Genomic DNA, 17,377 nt, shown 5'->3' on the forward strand with positions numbered 1-17,377 from the left:
ATATAACTCAGGATCAGTACAGGATAAGTAATGTAATGTATGTACACAGTGACCTCACCAGCAGAATAGTGAGTACAGCTCTGGAGTATAATATAGGATAGAACTCAGGATCAGTACAGGATAAGTAATGTAATGTATGTACACAGTGACCTCACCAGCAGAATAGTGAGTACAGCTCTGGAGTATAATATAGGATAGAACTCAGGATCAGTACAGGATAAGTAATGTAATGTATGTACACAGTGACCTCACCAGCAGAATAGTGAGTACAGCTCTGGAGTATAATACAGGATATAACTCAGGATCAGTACAGGATAAGTAATGTAATGTATGTACACAGTGACCCCACCAGCAGAATAGTGAGTACAGCTCTGGAGTATAATACAGGATATAACTCAGGATCAGTACAGGATAAGTAATGTAATGTATGTACACAGTGACCTCACCAGCAGAATAGTGAGTACAGCTCTGGAGTATAATATAGGATAGAACTCAGGATCAGTACAGGATAAGTAATGTAATGTATGTACACAGTGACCTCACCAGCAGAATAGTGAGTACAGCTCTGGAGTATAATATAGGATAGAACTCAGGATCAGTACAGGATAAGTAATGTAATGTATGTACACAGTGACCTCACCAGCAGAATAGTGAGTACAGCTCTGGAGTATAATACAGGATATAACTCAGGATCAGTACAGGATAAGTAATGTAATGTATGTACACAGTGACCTCACCAGCAGAATAGTGAGTACAGCTCTGATGTATAATACAGGATATAACTCAGGATCAGTACAGGATAAGTAATGTAATGTATGTACACAGTGACCTCACCAGCAGAATAGTGAGTACAGCTCTGGAGGGTGTGGTCGCTAGGTGTGTCTGTTGCTGAGCTCCTGAGACTCCAGACTTCCAGAGGAGAGAGGCTGATTTTTCCACCTGCTTTCCCAGGAAGGTGGCAGATTCCTGGGGGAGCCATCAGCATGAATCCCCTGACCTCCACTCCTCGGTCCAGGCTGGCGAGGGGTGTAGAGGGAAAGCTACCAGCCAGTGCCCCGGCTGGAGGGGTTAGAAGATCTGGCAGGGTCCGCAGCGATGTGGATTCTGTCCCTCCAGCAATGGTTGGAAGCCGCAAGGCTCTCAGCCAGGAAGAAAAGCCTGCAAGCAAGACAAGTTTAAAGAAGGTCTCTGCAGCACAGAAGAGCTCCTCCAAGAGCCAGGTTGTGGAGCAGTGGGGCCAGAGAAAACCCAAGGAGTCTATGGCGACATACAGCTCCAGACTTGCTGCCAAGATTGGTGAGTACGAACTCCTTGGGAAGAAGCTGAGGGAGCTGAGAGAGGAGCTAAAGTTTGCAAAGTATCAGGTGAGCACAACTACCAAGCGCAGGAAACCAGAGTACTCTGCAAGGGTTAAGTCCTTGAGGCTGGAGCTGGAGGAGACTGAGCTGAGGAGAATGGCTGTCCTGGAGGGGAGCGATTTATTTAGGGAAAAACTTCTTAATGAGGATCGCTCCTCCAGGATGAAATCCCCAGTCAAAGAAGAGGAGATTGGGGGTGATTGTTCAGCAGATGAGAGCAGTAGTGAGGATGAGGTCCAAGAAATGGAGGCTGAAGAGGCTAAGGTGCTGGCAAGTGGGGAAGCTGTGGAAGCCAAGCCACAGCCAATGCAGGGTGTGAACATGTCCCAAGCAAGTCTACCTGCAGGACAAGTGGCATTACCACCTTCATCGGGCGAGAGTGCTGGCGAGGAGGAGGAGGGTTGTGGTGGCGCCCTGCTGGCACAAATTGTAAAGATGGAGTCCCCCATGCATTTGGATAATTTTAGTTTTGGCGACGACCTTGGAGAGGAACAAATAATAAAAAAGAAGAAGAAAAGGCAGAAAAAAACATCTGAGCAAGTAAGCTTGATTTATGTTCCTTTTGTGCACCCTGGGCCGGCTGCAAAGTCAGTTCAGGGTGCAGACCCTGGTAATCTGCCTGTCCCCCCTTCTGCAAATGTGGAGCGGGGCCAGAACACCTGGGATAATAAAGTAAAGATGGGGGAAAGCGCTGACCTCGCTTGTCATAGTAGCGGGGCCAGCACCTGCAAAGATACGGCCAAGGGGCCGGACAGTGTTGCGGACAAGGTAGCATGTCCCCAGTTAGGGGATATTGGCGTTGCGGGGCACTCCTCTGCAGGTGAGGGGGGGAGTGTCCAGGTGGCAGAGGTTGGTATGGAGCTCGGGCGGCCGGGCAATTATAAAGACAAGGGAGAGGGCAGCTCCCAGAACAGGTCTGGCACTGCAGGGCACTCCTCTGCAGGCAAAGGGGGGAGTGTCCAGGTGTCTGGAACCGGAGCGCCATTCTCGGCGGCCCAGTCAGCGGTGTCTGGCTCTTTTGAGTTGTGGCGCTGTGGTGGGGCTGCTGTGGGTGGAGCTGGCGGTGGAGGACTGGTACCACAGGAACATGGACATGATACAACCCATGCAATGTTAGTAGCAGTTAAAGAAATTGAAGCCGAGGTATTGGCGGAGGCCGAGGGCAAAGTATGCGACAAAGCAGCTTCTTCCGATATTTCTAAAGGGAAGACTGCTGCAAGGTTGAGTGTGCCCAATGAAGCCAATGATGCAAGTGTAAAGCCCGGCATCATAAAGCCAGCAAGATTATATCCCGGCCAGTCCAGTGCAGCTAGGCAGGAGGAGACAGGCACAAGTGTTATGTATAATGTTACTGCCTCTACTGTTGTTTCTGGGGGGAGTGGTGTCGGTCCGGCTGCCCCCCCGGTAGCGACTGCTCCAATAAGGAGTTATGCTAATGTCGCTGCTGGGGGTCCCAGGGGATCCTCATCTCTTAATCCAGGGGAAGGTAACTTGCAACAGCGCCTCCTGGAGGCTTTAAGGAGAGGGGATAGAACGCTCCAGGTAGAGGACCGGGAGGTCGACTTGTCTTTTTGGATAGAAAGACATGGACTTGGGGCATTCCGAGAGCATAATGGGGAGGTGGTCTGGTCCCTTCCAACAAGCGGGCAGGAGCGTGGCCGGAGGAATGTGGCCCGTCTGGTATGGAGAGGCGGTGATGCATGCCCTTCTAGGGCAAAAGTTGTGGAGCTTCTTTTCCAGATGGGATTCAGGGCTAATGACATCTTTGCTCTGATCCACCCCTTCGGTACCTCTGAGTTCGACATCAGTTTTGTGAAGCCAGAAGGGCTTGAGCTCTTTTGGTCTAATCACGCACTGGTGAAGGACGAGCCTGTCTGGCAGGATTTCGCTGTGAAGGCGGTATCCCGCCAGAGTTTTGTCAAGAAAGTGACCGTTCTGACACGTAACGAGTCTCTTTCTTGCTATGACATAATGACCTGGCTGAGCAGGTATGGGGAGGTGACGGACGTCCCCAAGAAAAATCTGGATGAACATGGCATTTGGTCTGGAGCCTGGACGTTTTCCGTCCGCCTCCGCCGTTCAGGTAACACTGTCGCACACATTCCATCAGCCGCCTTTCTCGGCCGCGATAGGATCCAAGTCTTTTACCAGGGACAGCCGAAGCTGTGCCACAAGTGTGGTGATCCCACACACTTTAGCGCAAACTGCACTAAGCAGATGTGCGCATTGTGCGGTGCGGAGGGTCATCTGGCTGCAACCTGTGGCCGGATTCGCTGTAACCTGTGTGGTGACCTTGGTCACCCATTTAGCCGGTGTCCCCGCTCATTCTCCAATGCTGTGACCACCCGGGATGGGGAGAGCAGTGAGGTTGCCTCATCTGGGGTGGGGACCAGCAGAGGAGAAGGGGCACTAGAGCCAATGAAGAAAGTTAAGAACAAGAGCCCCTCTAAGCTTAGGAGGGAGGAGAGGCGCAGAAGGAGCAGGGATCTTGAAAGTTCCCTGGTAGAAGGTGTAGTCCGGGATCCTGCTCCCGACGCTGGCTCAGAGAAGACAGCTGAGGCTCTTGGGGACGCCGAGTTAGGTGAAGAGATAAGGAAACTTCGTAAAGAGGAGGCAAATAGGGCCATTTCCTCAAGTTCCTCTCAATATGAAAGTTTGGATGAGGAAGATGGGAAAGGGCAAAAGGAAAAACAAAAGTGCGGCAGAAGGAGGCAGGGCCAGAGGGTACTCAGGGCATCATCTTCCTCCTCCGGTGTTGTAGGCCAAGTGCCTGGGAAAAGCCTGACCAACCCCCCTCTGATCGTTCTATCCAATAGGTATCGGGCCCTTGGCAAGGACTCTTCCCTTTCTTTGGAGGGGGAGGCTGAGAGTCTTTGTTCAGAGGCGGAGGAACCTCCGGGAGGTGCTGAGCCTGTTCCTTCTGAGGTAACTTCCTTGGGAGGGCAGGTGGCCCCTGGGTCAGGAGATGAGGATCGTGGGATGGATATGTCAGCATCCCTAAAGAGGTCTAAAAAGAAGGAAAGGGGGTCTTCTTCTGATGGGGAAGGGGGGAAGAAGAAGGGTAAGAGGTAAAGGGGATAGGCCATCCAACTCGATCACTCAGGATGGCGGCACTCACCCCATTGACGCTGGCATCCATTAACTGTGCCAGCATTAAGTCTGATATGGCTAGATTTGCAGCCTTTGATTTTCTCGGCCGAGTTGAAGCCGACATTTTGTATCTGCAAGAGACCAGGTTGTCAGATCTAGCCTCCCTGGTAAAAGCCAGGAGAGAGTGGAGGCGCGGCCCCTCCCACTGGTCTCTTGCGGCTGAGCCATATAGTGGGGTGGCGGTCCTTTTTACCGCTCCTGTTGAATGCAGACGGGTTATCGAGTTGGAAATGGGGAGGTGCCTGATCTTAGATGTCCTCATGAAGGGGCAAGAGCTCCGGCTCATTAACATCTACGCCCCACAAACAAAGTGGGACCGTAAAAGCCTCTTTATGAGGATCAAGCCCTTCCTTTTTACAAGTCGGCAAGTGATCTTTGGAGGGGACTTCAATACTGTCACGAGGTCCCAAGATAGGAGAGGCTCCAATGGTCCGCTGGCTTATGACAGTACAGCCCTCAATAGCATAGTTAGGGAAGCTCGCCTAGAGGACGCCCACATCCGGAGCCCCTCAGGCCACGCGGGTTTCACCTATCATCGAGGTAGCTGCAGGTCTAGGATAGACAGGTTTTATTTAAAGGAGGAAGCCGTCTCTTCCGCAGTGTCCGTGATTGAGGTGGAGTTCTCCGATCACTGTATGATTTTGTTTTCCTTGAATGTTTCAGAGACCCCCCGGATGGGTAAAGGTTATTGGAAGCTGAATTCGTCCCTCCTGGAGGAAGCGGAGATAAGACAGTCCTTTGAGGATTTTCTTCAGAGTCAGGTACCTTTACTGGGCCTTTGTAGTAGTAAGTCAGAGTGGTGGGAGATATTCAAGAAGCGGGTTGCGGGGTTCTTCCGCCAGCTCTCGAGCCTCAGGTCCCTGAACAGGTATCGCCTGTATCAGGGTCTGAGGAGGAAACTCGAGCTTCTCGTCTCGACTGGAGGTAGCCGAGAGGATATCTCCAGAGTGAAATCCTTGCTGATGAGGTGTCAGTACGATAGGCACGCATCTTTGGTTTTTGAGAGGGATTTCGGGAAGTACCGCTCGCCCGACCCTTACAGAAACTGTAAGATGTCAGTGAGTAGTAAAGTCATTTCAGGACTGATCGATAGTACGGGATCTCTGAATCGGTCCAGATCAGGGATCCTGGAGGTTGTCAGATCCTTCTACTCACACCTCTTGGGGAGGAAGGATCTAGATCGGGACAAGATGTCGGCTTTCCTGGCTGAAACCATTCCTGAGCCAGGGGTAGACCCCTCTCTTGATGTTTTGGCAGAAGAAATCAGGGAAGAGGAAGTGAGACTGGCGATCGAGGGGCTTGCCCCTAAGAAGTCTCCAGGTCCGGATGGCTTAACATCCGAGTGGTACAGGACCTTTAAGGAGTCTTTAGCTCCCCTCTTGACTGAGGTATTTAATGAGTGTCTCTCCTCGGGCACTCTGCCAAAGTCAATGAGGAGGTCGGCCCTGATTCTTCTCTCAAAGGGTAAAGATCCTAGCCGGATTGAGAATTGGAGACCCATAGCTCTTCTCAATACGGACAGGAAGCTTCTGGCCAAGATACTGTTTAATCGGTTGGTGAAGTTTGCACCCCGGCTCCTTTCGGGGGCCCAGCACTGCTCTGTTCCGGGCCGAAGCACCTTAAGTGCTGTCCTCAGTGTCAGGGAGGCAGTGGAGCGGAGTAGTGCGGGTCTCTGGAAGGGGTACTTGTTGTCCCTGGATCAGGCCAAAGCATTTGATCGGGTGAACCACGAGTACCTCTGGTCCGTCCTCCTGAGATATGGCTTACCGAGTACTTTTGTGAATTGGCTTGTCACCATATATGCAGGGGCAGAAAGTTTCCCACTGGTGAACGGTTGGTCTGGCCGCTCTTTTGAAGTGGGGTCCGGAGTCCGTCAGGGTTGTCCTTTGAGCCCGCTGTTATACGTGTTCGCAATCGATCCCTTCGTCCGGAGGGTAGATTGTGGGCCGTTAGCGGGAGTCGGGATGAGTCTGGCGGAGCTGGATGTCGCCCAGAGAGTGGTGGCGTACGCTGATGATGTCACCATTTTCGTCTCCTCAAGGGTGGAGGTCGAGGTGGTGATGTCGGAGGTGGATCGTTACTCGGAGGCATCCGGGTCCAAGATCAATCGGGATAAGTGTGAAAGTCTCTGGCTGGGAGGGGGAGATCCCACGTTTGATCTCCCGGACACCCTTCCAGGGCTCCAAGAGTCAGCAAAAGTTTTGGGCATCACATTCGGCCAGGATGATTATCCCACCAAAAACTGGGACGGTAAGCTCCAGGATGCCACTCAGAAGGTGGACCAGTGGAAGGGTTGGTCTATGACCCTCAGGGAAAGGGTACACCTGATCAAATCGTACCTGCTCCCCTTGTTTATCTATCTGGGCAGCGTATGTATCTTGCCAGAGGCTTACTACACTAGGATCTACAGCCTGTTTTTCCAACTGTTATGGGGGAACAGGTTGAACCTAGTCAAGAGGGAGGTTACGTACCGCACGAGGAGACTAGGGGGTTTATCTATGGTAAACCCTGTGGTGTTCTTAACGAACACCTTCTTGAAAGCCAACATCGCAAACCTCTGGAAAGAGAGGGCTCCTCCGTGGGTATTCTCCTGCAGGGAGTGGTTTCGGCCTTTCTTCCAGGAATGGGAGACAGGAGGGCAAGTGAAGGACCTCCGTACACCACATGGATATCTTCCGGCTTACGCTACCCCGACTCTGAAGGCGTTACGTCGGTGGGGTCTGGGAGTGTGGGAGATCAGGACCCAGTCAAGGCGTTCCCTTGACAAACGGGTTCTGTTGACCCACTTCCAGAAGCCTCTGGCGCTCAGGGACTGCCCAGGTCGGGATCTGAGGGTTGGTTTAAGTCTTTTGAACTCGAAACGGATCCCCCAGAAGTTTTGGGACTTGGCCTGGCGCTGCTTTCAGGGGAAGCTATGTGTAAGGGACAACCTGAAGTGTAGGAGCTCTGATGACCGGGACTGTCCCCGAGAAGAGTGCGGGAACACGCTGGAAAGCATGGACCACTTCCTGCTTCATTGTCCCTTTAATATAGGGGTCTACAACCGGGTGGGCGCTTCCATCGGCTGGAGTCAACTTGCCGGCCTTGCCTATCCGGAGTGGGCTTATGGAGCATTCAAGATCCTGGGTGGCCGAGATCGGTGCACATTATTTTTAGTTAGCTTAGTGGTTAGGTACCACACGTGGAATGCACGGTGTTTAGTATCTACACAGCGAAAAGTCCTCTCTGAGGTGGAGGTCTGTAGGAATATCACTGGTGACCTCGGGAAGATCAGGTCTTTAGAGTATGGCAGATTGGGTACAAGTAGGGCTTCTCTCCTATGGAGAGGGTTTTCATTTGATGTGCCCTAGATGCTGAACCCTTTGGGGGAGGCACCTTAATTCTGGTTAGGGATAGAGTGGTAGGGTCAGTGTAGGGTCAGTGTGTAGGGACAGCTTAAACTTTAGGGGCAGCGATAGTGTGAGTCTAGGGAAAGTAGGTGAGGGATAGGTTTAAAAATTATTTGGTATCTGGTCTGCCATACTCTGATCCCGGTGGAGGGCTGGCGCATGTCACCTTTAGCTTTTTGTTTTGTTTTAGAGAAATGAGTGTATGAAGGGCTTGCAGGTAACTGAACTTGGGCCTTACAATTGTTATGTTATGTATATAGTAATGTAGTTATATGTATAGTTATGTTATGTCTATAGTTATGTTTATGTTAATAAGTGTATAGTATGTGTTTAAGTAATTATGTTGTGTGGCAAACCTTTTGGTGGCATGGCTGAATAGGCCTTGCTTTTACTTTCTTGTATATATGTATATAGGGGGCTATAGAATAGGTTGGGTGGGGGAATGGGGGGTAAGAGGTGAGCTGGGTGGAGCCATTGATGAACAATATTGGACTCCATGATGCCCGGCTCCTGGTGTGGATTATGGACTGGACTGGACATTTATACCATCTCATGGCAAGAGGGGCTGGAGGGGCTTTGGGATTAGATAGTGAAAGAGTTGTTATGGTTATTCATTTACCTGTATTTCTGTATTACCGTATATGTATGCTTATTAATGTTTAGTTACCTTTTGTTTTAGTTAAGGCAGCCGGATCTATTTGTTTTGAAATTTTTTTTTTTTTTTTTTTTTTTTAATATATATTAGGAGAGGAGGGGTATGAGTGTGATATCCACTAATGATGGTGGTGAGGATGGGTGTGAGTGAGTGTGGGATCGGAGGGAGGGAGAGAGAGAGGGAGAGAGGGGGAGAGAGAGAGAGAGAGAGAGAGAGAGAGAGAGAGAGAGAGAGAGAGAGAGAGAGAGAGAGAGAAAAGTAAAAAAAAAAAGTCTATGTATGTTTATATGTATGTTTATATGTATGTTTATATGTATGTTTATATGTATGTTTATATGTATGTTTATATGTATGTTTATATGCATGTTTATGTTTATGTGTATGTTTTGTCTGTAATGTATCTGCTGCCTGTTAGTCAATATCTTCATTATGTCCAGGTTTGGACGGCTTTTATTTCCTATTGCCGGGCATGGCAGAGTTTTTGTTTGTGTATTTGGTGTGAGTTTGGTGTGATGTATGGGGTGATGTATGGGGTTGGGGTACACATATTATTTCATTAGTTTATATATACGTGTACGTAATTAGTTTTAGTTGAAACTGGACTGGCTGGTAAAAGTTTAGTTTTTGTTATAATGACAATTTGTCTTATTTTGTTTCATATTTATGGCGCATGTAAGCTGAGTTTATGTTATGTATTATTGATTATGTCTGTTATGTTTTAGATTTTTATAATAAAAAGATTTACAGGATATAACTCAGGATCAGTACAGGATAAGTAATGCAATGTAGGTACACAGTGATCTCAACAGCAGAATAGTGAGTACAGCTCTGGTGTATAATACAGGATATAACTCAGGATCAGTACAGGATAAGTAATGTAATGTATGTACACAGTGACCTCACCAGCAGAATAGTGAGTACAGCTCTGAAGTATAATACAGGATATAACTCAGGATCAGTACAGGATAAGTAATGTAATGTATGTATACAGTGACCTCACCAGCAGAATAGTGAGTACAGCTCTGGGGTATAATACAGAATATAACTCAGGATCAGTACAGGATCAGTAATGTTATGTATGTACACAGTGACCTCACCAGCAGAATAGTGAGTACAGCTCTGGAGTATAATACAGGATATAACCCAGGATCAGTACAGGATAAGTAATGTAATGTATGTACACAGTGACCCCACCAGCAGACTAGTGAGTACAGCTCTGGAGTATAATACAGGATATAACTCAGGATCAGTACAGGATAAGTAATGTAATGTATGTACACAGTGACCTCACCAGCAGACTAGTGAGTACAGCTCTGGAGTATAATACAGGATATAACTCAGGATCAGTACAGGATAAGTAATGTAATGTATGTATACAGTGACCTCACCAGCAGAATAGTGAGTACAGCTCTGGGGTATAATACAGGATATAACTCAGGATCAGTACAGGATAAGTAATGTAATGTATGTACACAGTGATCTCACCAGCAGAATAGTGAGTACAGCTCTGGAGTATAATACAGGATATAACTCAGGATCAGTACAGGATCAGTAATGTAACATATGTACAAAGGGACCTCTATAGGTCATCATTCGGAAGCCTCCTTTTACAAACATCCCCATATATTATCACCTTAAATCGGTTTATCCTGACTATCATTATGTACGTTGCATGATACAGTATCTAAGTTTCCTTCTATGAATCCACGGTGAACACAATTGGCGCCATGGTGGTCTCAGTCCCAGGTGGTGTTGCAAGAGTTAAACAACATGTTTACAGCAATGGCTGTGCATAGCAGGGTTAAGGCAGCGCAGCCACTGGTCAATTAGAGTCCGGGACACATCTGGAATTCATCTGGGGTCTCATTTTTAAGGAGCTGCCGCACGATTGCTGCTTTCCCTTCGTCATATTCATGTAACAAATTTTGCTGCTTTCCCAATGACAAGTGAATGAGTGTGCGGAGAACTTCACATCTCATTGATTATAACTTATTAAAAACACGGCTCAAACTGCGTCTCCCAGAATGCTTCATTAACTCAACCCGAGCAGAACTCCCCCCACCACAAAACATATAATTCAACTGGAAAATGATGGAGGTTTATAAGGTCTACAGGACACAGACCGGGCCCGGAACTGATTTACATCGAGGAGCTGGTTCATAATCAGTATTGGAGCTTTTTCATTCTAATGTCAAAATTATACATTAAAGGTAAAACCTGCCCAAGCTTTACTAAATAGGCAATAATATATAATTAAATGCCGATTATTCCACCCCACAGCTACATTCGCATTGCATGATCACAGCCGGGATTGGCCGATACTGTATGCTGAGGTCGTTCACGTAGCTTCTTAAAGGAACAGTATAACAAAATAAAATCTAGCAATACTGATATCTTCCTCGATCTGTGCGTTCGGATAACATATATTGATGTTTAAGACCAAAATCTGATCGTTATCCCTGTGTTGCTCTATAGCAGTGTTTCCCAACCAGGGTGCCTCCAGCTGTTGGAAAACTACAACTCCCAGCATGCCCGGACAGCCTTCGGCTGTCCGGGCATGCTGGGTGTTGTAGTTTTGCAACAGCTGGAGGCACCCTGGTTGGGAAACACCACTGTGTTTAAAAAAGCTGCCACTAGGTGTCTCCCTACTTGTCCAGAGCACATTTCTCCCATCTGCGGTGACCCAGTACGGAATACTGTATCATGCCCATCCTGTTAGGCAGATGTTGCTTTCAATGTCCGTCTTGGGCCCACTACTCATATATGTTATGGTTATTCCATTATTGTTATTCTACGTTTTTCAATGTTACTGTTTCTTCATGTCTGTTAGTAGAGAAGGTGCAGAGGAAATCAGGTGACCTGTCTGCCCCAATGGGAGTCCTCCAAATAGCCCTGTATATAGTCTAGTGGGGAGGAGTTGTTCAGTTTACTTCCAGCCAGGGCTGTGAGCTGACCTCCTGAGGTACAGTGTGGAGAAGTCAGAGAGAAGTGTGAGGAGGCCTCAATTTAATCAGAAGTCTAATCCTGCAGCCACGCATAACTTTAAGAAAATCCCCTACGCTCAGGTGACCGTCAAAGCCTAGCGGTAAGCGCTAAACTCTGGGGAAGATAGTCAGTCAGTCTGTAGCACCAAAGTCAGCGTGGGTTGCCATTCCTCACAAGTCAGTCACCATACTGCACAGCACAATCAACTAAAAGTCCCAGCAAGGCGATAGGCTTCCAAGGTTTACTCTGCACTTCGCTTTGCACCGATCTATCCTGTAAAGGATTTACCATCTATCCTGCCTCAGTAAAGACAGTTATCCGTAATCCTTTAATCGGAGTGTTTATTGCCTCATGCCTGGCCCAGGAGAAGCTGTCTGACAACTCGCACAGCGTATAGGCTAACGGTGCCCTGGTGTCACGAAAAGGTTAATTTCCCGTTATCCACCCCCGTGGCACCACACATCTAAGACATAAAGCTTAAGTCTTTGGTTAAAGGGGATCTCAGGCTGGTTTTATGTAGCTGGGTGAAAGCTTTCTGATGCAGGAACCATCCTCCACTGTTCTGGACACTCAATACAACATTACGGTTAAGTTGTGATCAAATGTTTGGTAAAAATTAGATTTTTTTGGGGGGGGCTTAGAGGCAGCTTTCTGTTGGAGTAACCTCCCACCATTGCTCTAGCTGCACGATCTCGGATATCATGGTCAAGTCACAATCACTTGAGATCTGACTGGGAAAGCCAGTCGTAGCTATAATGAGTTAACCACCGTGCAGTCATTTGGAGGCAAGTACCGTATGTCCGTGGTCAGATTCAGAAGCCATGTGCAAGCGCAAATCCATTTCTCAGTCGAAACCGAGACCTTAAAGTTGTCAAAAACGAACATCCAAGGAAGGCAGAAGCCCCATAATGAAGACACATTCTAGTGCTGGACGCTCTGCGGTGTAGAGGTTCTCCGACCTCCAGAGTGTAATATTTTATGCATCGTGTAACATATGTAGACGTTGGGTTCTTTACTCCCCGTGCGTTTCGTCTGTGGGATATTGGTGCAGATCCAAACGCTGATCCGTAAATGAGCTCCTGGAGATGGCTTTATCTCCCAGATTTCCCTGTCCTGCTCTATATCTCTCCAGCTTTGTATCAAATTTCTGGACGTTTTCATCCCACACGGTGAGGAAAGAAGATTGCTGGAATTCCTGCCTCCCTGCACGGACAAAAGCAGAAACTGCTGAACGGAAAAGCCATTCCGCTGGTTTCTTTTCTGGTGTGTACAAGGTAATATTAAAGGGGTACTCCACTCCTAGACATCTTCTACCCTGCGGCACCCCAGACATCCGGTGCACGGAGTGAACTTCGCTCTGTGCCGGATGACTGACGATGCAGGGCGGAGGCTCGTGATGTCACGGCCACGCCCATTCAATGAAAGCCTATGGGAGGGGGCGTGACGTCCGTCACGCCCCCTCCCATAGACTTGCATTGAGGGGGCGTGGCCTTGACGGCACAAGCGGGGCGTGGCCGTGACGTTACGCGCCTATGACGCTGCACCCGATGCTCTAAACAAACGCCAGGTGCAGCAGAGAGCTCGTGGGGGTCCCCAGCAGCAGGACCCCTGAGATCAGACATCTTATCCCCTATCGTTTGGAAAGGGGATAAGATGTCTAGGGGCGGAGTACCCCTTTAAGCCAATGTAAAGAAAGGGATCTGGAGTAATCTAACTTCTGGGAAAGGGGGTATTAAGCAAGACCAGGAGATCAACCCAGCAGCTGTTCTGGGTCCCAAGGAGAGTTATTGTGTTCCATTTCTTCATGGGTGATGTAAACCCCCCTATAGACCTTCCATTGGGATGAGTCCAGAAGTCCTATAAGGAATAGGAAGGTGTGGAGTAGGGACCACATTGTCCTTTATTGTGGAGTGTGGTTGCATGAGCTGCCATAACAACAGTTTTTGGGGTTCTCCATAACTACAACATTGATGGTCTGTCCTTACTACTTAAAGAGAACCAAGCAGTAGATTGGACCATATATAATGCTCAGCAGTGTTGTATATCTGGTAAAATCTTTATCGTCACCATCCCGGGGATGTTTTCGCCCCCGAGGGATGGAGAGGATATGAAGTTTGTAAGTTTCATCCGCCGCCTCGTAAGTAGTCCCCTGGGCGAGGAGCTATACTTACCAAGTCACTCCAACCGTAGTGATGCCCCCTTGGTGGGATTGAAAGCCTGCATTGTTGATCTGCTCCCAATCAGATGGAGCAGAAACGGTGACACGAGCCGTCAATCACGCCAAGGGGGCGTCACTTTGGCTGGAGTGACAGGACTAGGTAAGTATAGCTCCCCGCCCAGGGGACTACTTACGGAGCATCAGGGGTAACATACAAACTTCATATCCTCACATCCCTGGGGGCAGGAGGATAAATATTTGACTATATATAATGCGCTGTGTTATGTATGGTAAAACCTAATGCTTGGTTCCCTGGGAAAAGTTGACTGGCCTATAGTCAATGGCAATACACACATGGTTTATTAATTCTAGGAGACATTACTGCATGAGATAGACCTCTGTTCCTTATAAAGGTCAATGCGCTACTCCACAACCCAACAGATGGTAGAGATAGTGGTCCACATGCCTAAAAGACGTAACGAAACAGACGAACCTTCTAGTATGCTAAACAAGTGTGTACGTATTATAATGTAAGATGAAAACCCATTGTAAAATACCCTATACTGAAGCAATGGGGGGGGGGGGGGGGTCAAGTCTTTGAATTAGCAATGAAGAATGTTAGTAAAACTCCCAGCATGCCAGAACAGCTAAAAGGTCTGTCTGCCTCAGGGTTCACACCGTCCTTGAAAGATAAATCATGGCTTCCATTCCATATTATACCTTTGTGGAGTGGTCTTTAAACTGTTCAAGCTCTTCTCGTCCTCCTTCAGTGTTTTTCAACCAGGGTGCCTCCAGCTGGTGCAGAACTTCAACAGGGCCTGTTGGGAGTTGTAATTTTGCAACTGCTGGAGGCACACTGGTTGGGGAACACTGCCTTAGAGATAGCAGATAGAGCTAAGAGGGGAGGGATCTGGTAGGTGATGATGTTATCCTGTAGTTCACAGGAAGTCATGTGACCCAGAACTGACATCCTGTTGTGACCATTAAACACTGGAGGATTTGGGGAGTCAGACCGGTGATCACATGACCAAGTCAGAGTAATAAAATACATATGCAGCTGTGCTAGACTAAAAACATTTCAGTCCATTCTAGTACACCCATAGTCCCACCCTCCTGTTAACTCTTCCCTGGTCCCCTAATCCCGTTTTAGGGTTTTATCTGATAATTTGATTAACCGATAAAAAAAATCGGTCGATTAATCGGTTTAAAAAATCATGGCTAGTTGCAGCCCTATTCTCATTGAGAGGCACCAGCTGGCAGATGAGCATGTAATGTGGTTCAACACAAATACCAGCGTATACGTGAGAATGATTTCGTACGACCACAGACAACACCACATCCCTCCAGTTGTTAACAAGGTCAATAAAACCAAGCGCGAGGCCATTTAGACAGAACGTAATGGAGGAGACTGGATTAAGCGCGTTCCGTACAAGACTCCCCCCACCCCATCCTCTGTATGGTTTTAATTATAGGAGTATATTATGTAACACCTCGTAATTGCCTTTTTTTTGTTGGACCTGAAATGAAATTTTTTTTTTTTCGTAAATGTGATGAGACACTCGGTTACTTTACCATTTCCCTCTATTATATATAACCTTAGAGGGGAAATTATATTGTCGCGCACTTTAAGGGCTTTTTAAATGCTTTATAATGTACGGGCTGCGGCGGCGAGAAAGTCTATTGGGCTGGAAGAGATTTACGAGCCCCATTTAATGTTTTTATTAGGCCAGATAAACACGTTCCCCAGGCCATGGGTGTGTGGAAACAGACGGGATACAAAGGTTCCTGCGCTGTGATTGACAGGTCACTACAACAATGGCCTGCATTGTCACGCCACAGCCGCCATTGTTCTCCTCGGTCCCCTATTATGTTCCCCCCCCCCCCTCCCTCCGGAGTCCAGGTGGTCCTAGGAGCACAAACACCATCATGATTAATGACATCTGAAAGTAGCTGAAATCTCCCCGAATTTCTTCATACAGAGACCCCAGTGTTTAAAGTGGTCTTCAGGTCATTGAGGGTTACTGCTGATCGCTGGGATCCCCACTGATCGAGAGGAAGAAGGGGCCAATGCCTCTTTGGCTTCTATCCAGCTTCTGTGGCCCTGGAAATACCTGCACATTGACAGGACAGGCCCCCTACATTATAGAACTTTGTGGGGGTCCCCTCAGGTTTGCAAATTACTTTCTACCCCCAGATTATTTCTAGTTCTAATAAAAATGTTGACAGGACAAGTGATCCATCCTGTTTATTCCCAAAGATACATACAGTTCTGTGCTTCTTTATGTATTAAAGGGGTACTCCGAACAATATTTTTTTTTCTTTTTTTCTTTTCTTAAATCAACTAGTGCCAGGAAGTTAAACAGATTTGTAATTTACTTCTATTAAAAAATGTTTTTAACCCTTCCAGTACTTATCAGCTGCTGTATGCTCCAGAGGATGTTGTGTAGTTCTTTCCAGTCTGACCACAGTGCTCTCTGCTGACACCTCTGTCCATGTCAGGAACTGTCCAGAGCAGGAACCAATCACCATAATAAACCTCTCCTGCTCCGGACAGTTCCTGACACGGACAGAGGTGGCAGCAGAGAACACTGGAAAGAATTACACAACTTCCTCTGAAGCATACAGCAGCTGATAAGTACTTGAAGGGTTAAGATTTTTATATAGAAGTAATTTACAAACCTGTATAACTTCCTGGCACCGGTGGATTTGAAATCATTATGTTTACTCTGGAGCACCCCTTTAAGGTATTAAGTCTTATGTCAGTGTTTCCCAACCTGTGGCTTTCCCATGGTTGCGAAACTACAATTCCCATCATGCCCTGACAGCCGGAGGATGGAACTTGTAGCTTGGTAACCATGGGAGAACTACAGATTGGGAAACATGGTCTTATATTTTTGTTGTATGGTTTTAACAGCGCCTCTCAGGCCAAATGCAGTACTGCAGTACTGCATGTACTGCAATACTGCATTTCCTTTGCAAAGAAATGTGTGTGTCTGTGTGTATATATATATATATATATATATATATATATATATATATATACAGTAATCCCTCAACTTACAATGGCCTCAACATACAATAGTTTCAACATACAATTATCTTTTCTGGACCATTGTAACTTGAAGCCAGACTCAACATACAATATTACGGACAGTCCAGATCTGTGAAACGTGTCACAACTGGAGGAATTGACCAATCAGAATGGGCAATTTACTGGTAAAACACCTGTATTACTGAAGCGTATGCACTGACTGCTGTCTGGTAGCGTCCCCTACAGTACAGGGAGGTATTACATGTTCTGTACTCTTTAACTGTATTACTGAAGCGTATGCACTGACTGATGTCTGGTAGCGCCCCCTACAGTACAGGGAGGTATTACATGTTCTGTACTCTTTACCTGTATTACTGAAGTGTATGCCCTGACTGGTGTCTGGTAGCGCCCCTTACAGTACAGGGAGGTATTACATGTTCTGTACTCTTTACCTGCACCAGGGTTACCTGCTCCTTTGGACACCAGGTGAGGGCGACTCCACATTACTTTTTTAGGAGACTGTGTACTGTACAGAACCCTGAAGAAGCTCCTGTCCTCTACATAGACCAGTGTTTCCCAAGCAGGGTGGCCTCCAGCTGTTGCAAAACTACAACTCCCAGCATGCCCGGACAGCCGAAGGCTGTCCGGGCA

At 47.5% G+C, this 17,377-nt stretch overlaps 1 protein-coding gene and 1 long non-coding RNA gene across 5 annotated transcripts in view; one reads left to right on the forward strand and one right to left on the reverse strand.

Annotated features, from left to right (window-relative positions):
• ROR1 (receptor tyrosine kinase like orphan receptor 1) overlaps window positions 1-17,377 on the reverse strand; it is a 318,627-nt gene that overhangs the window by 54,352 nt on the left and 246,898 nt on the right. The gene's annotated exons all lie outside the window — the stretch shown is intronic.
• LOC130283415 (uncharacterized) overlaps window positions 12,135-17,377 on the forward strand; it is a 43,809-nt gene continuing 38,566 nt past the window's right edge. Inside the window, exon 1 of the long non-coding RNA XR_008846690.1 lies at window positions 12,135-12,800. This is a non-coding gene — a long non-coding RNA (uncharacterized LOC130283415). The remainder of the gene's footprint in view (window positions 12,801-17,377) is intronic.

Source organism: Hyla sarda, chromosome 7 (genome assembly GCF_029499605.1).
Source record: "Hyla sarda isolate aHylSar1 chromosome 7, aHylSar1.hap1, whole genome shotgun sequence".
NCBI classification, from domain to species: Eukaryota; Metazoa; Chordata; class Amphibia; order Anura; family Hylidae; genus Hyla; species Hyla sarda.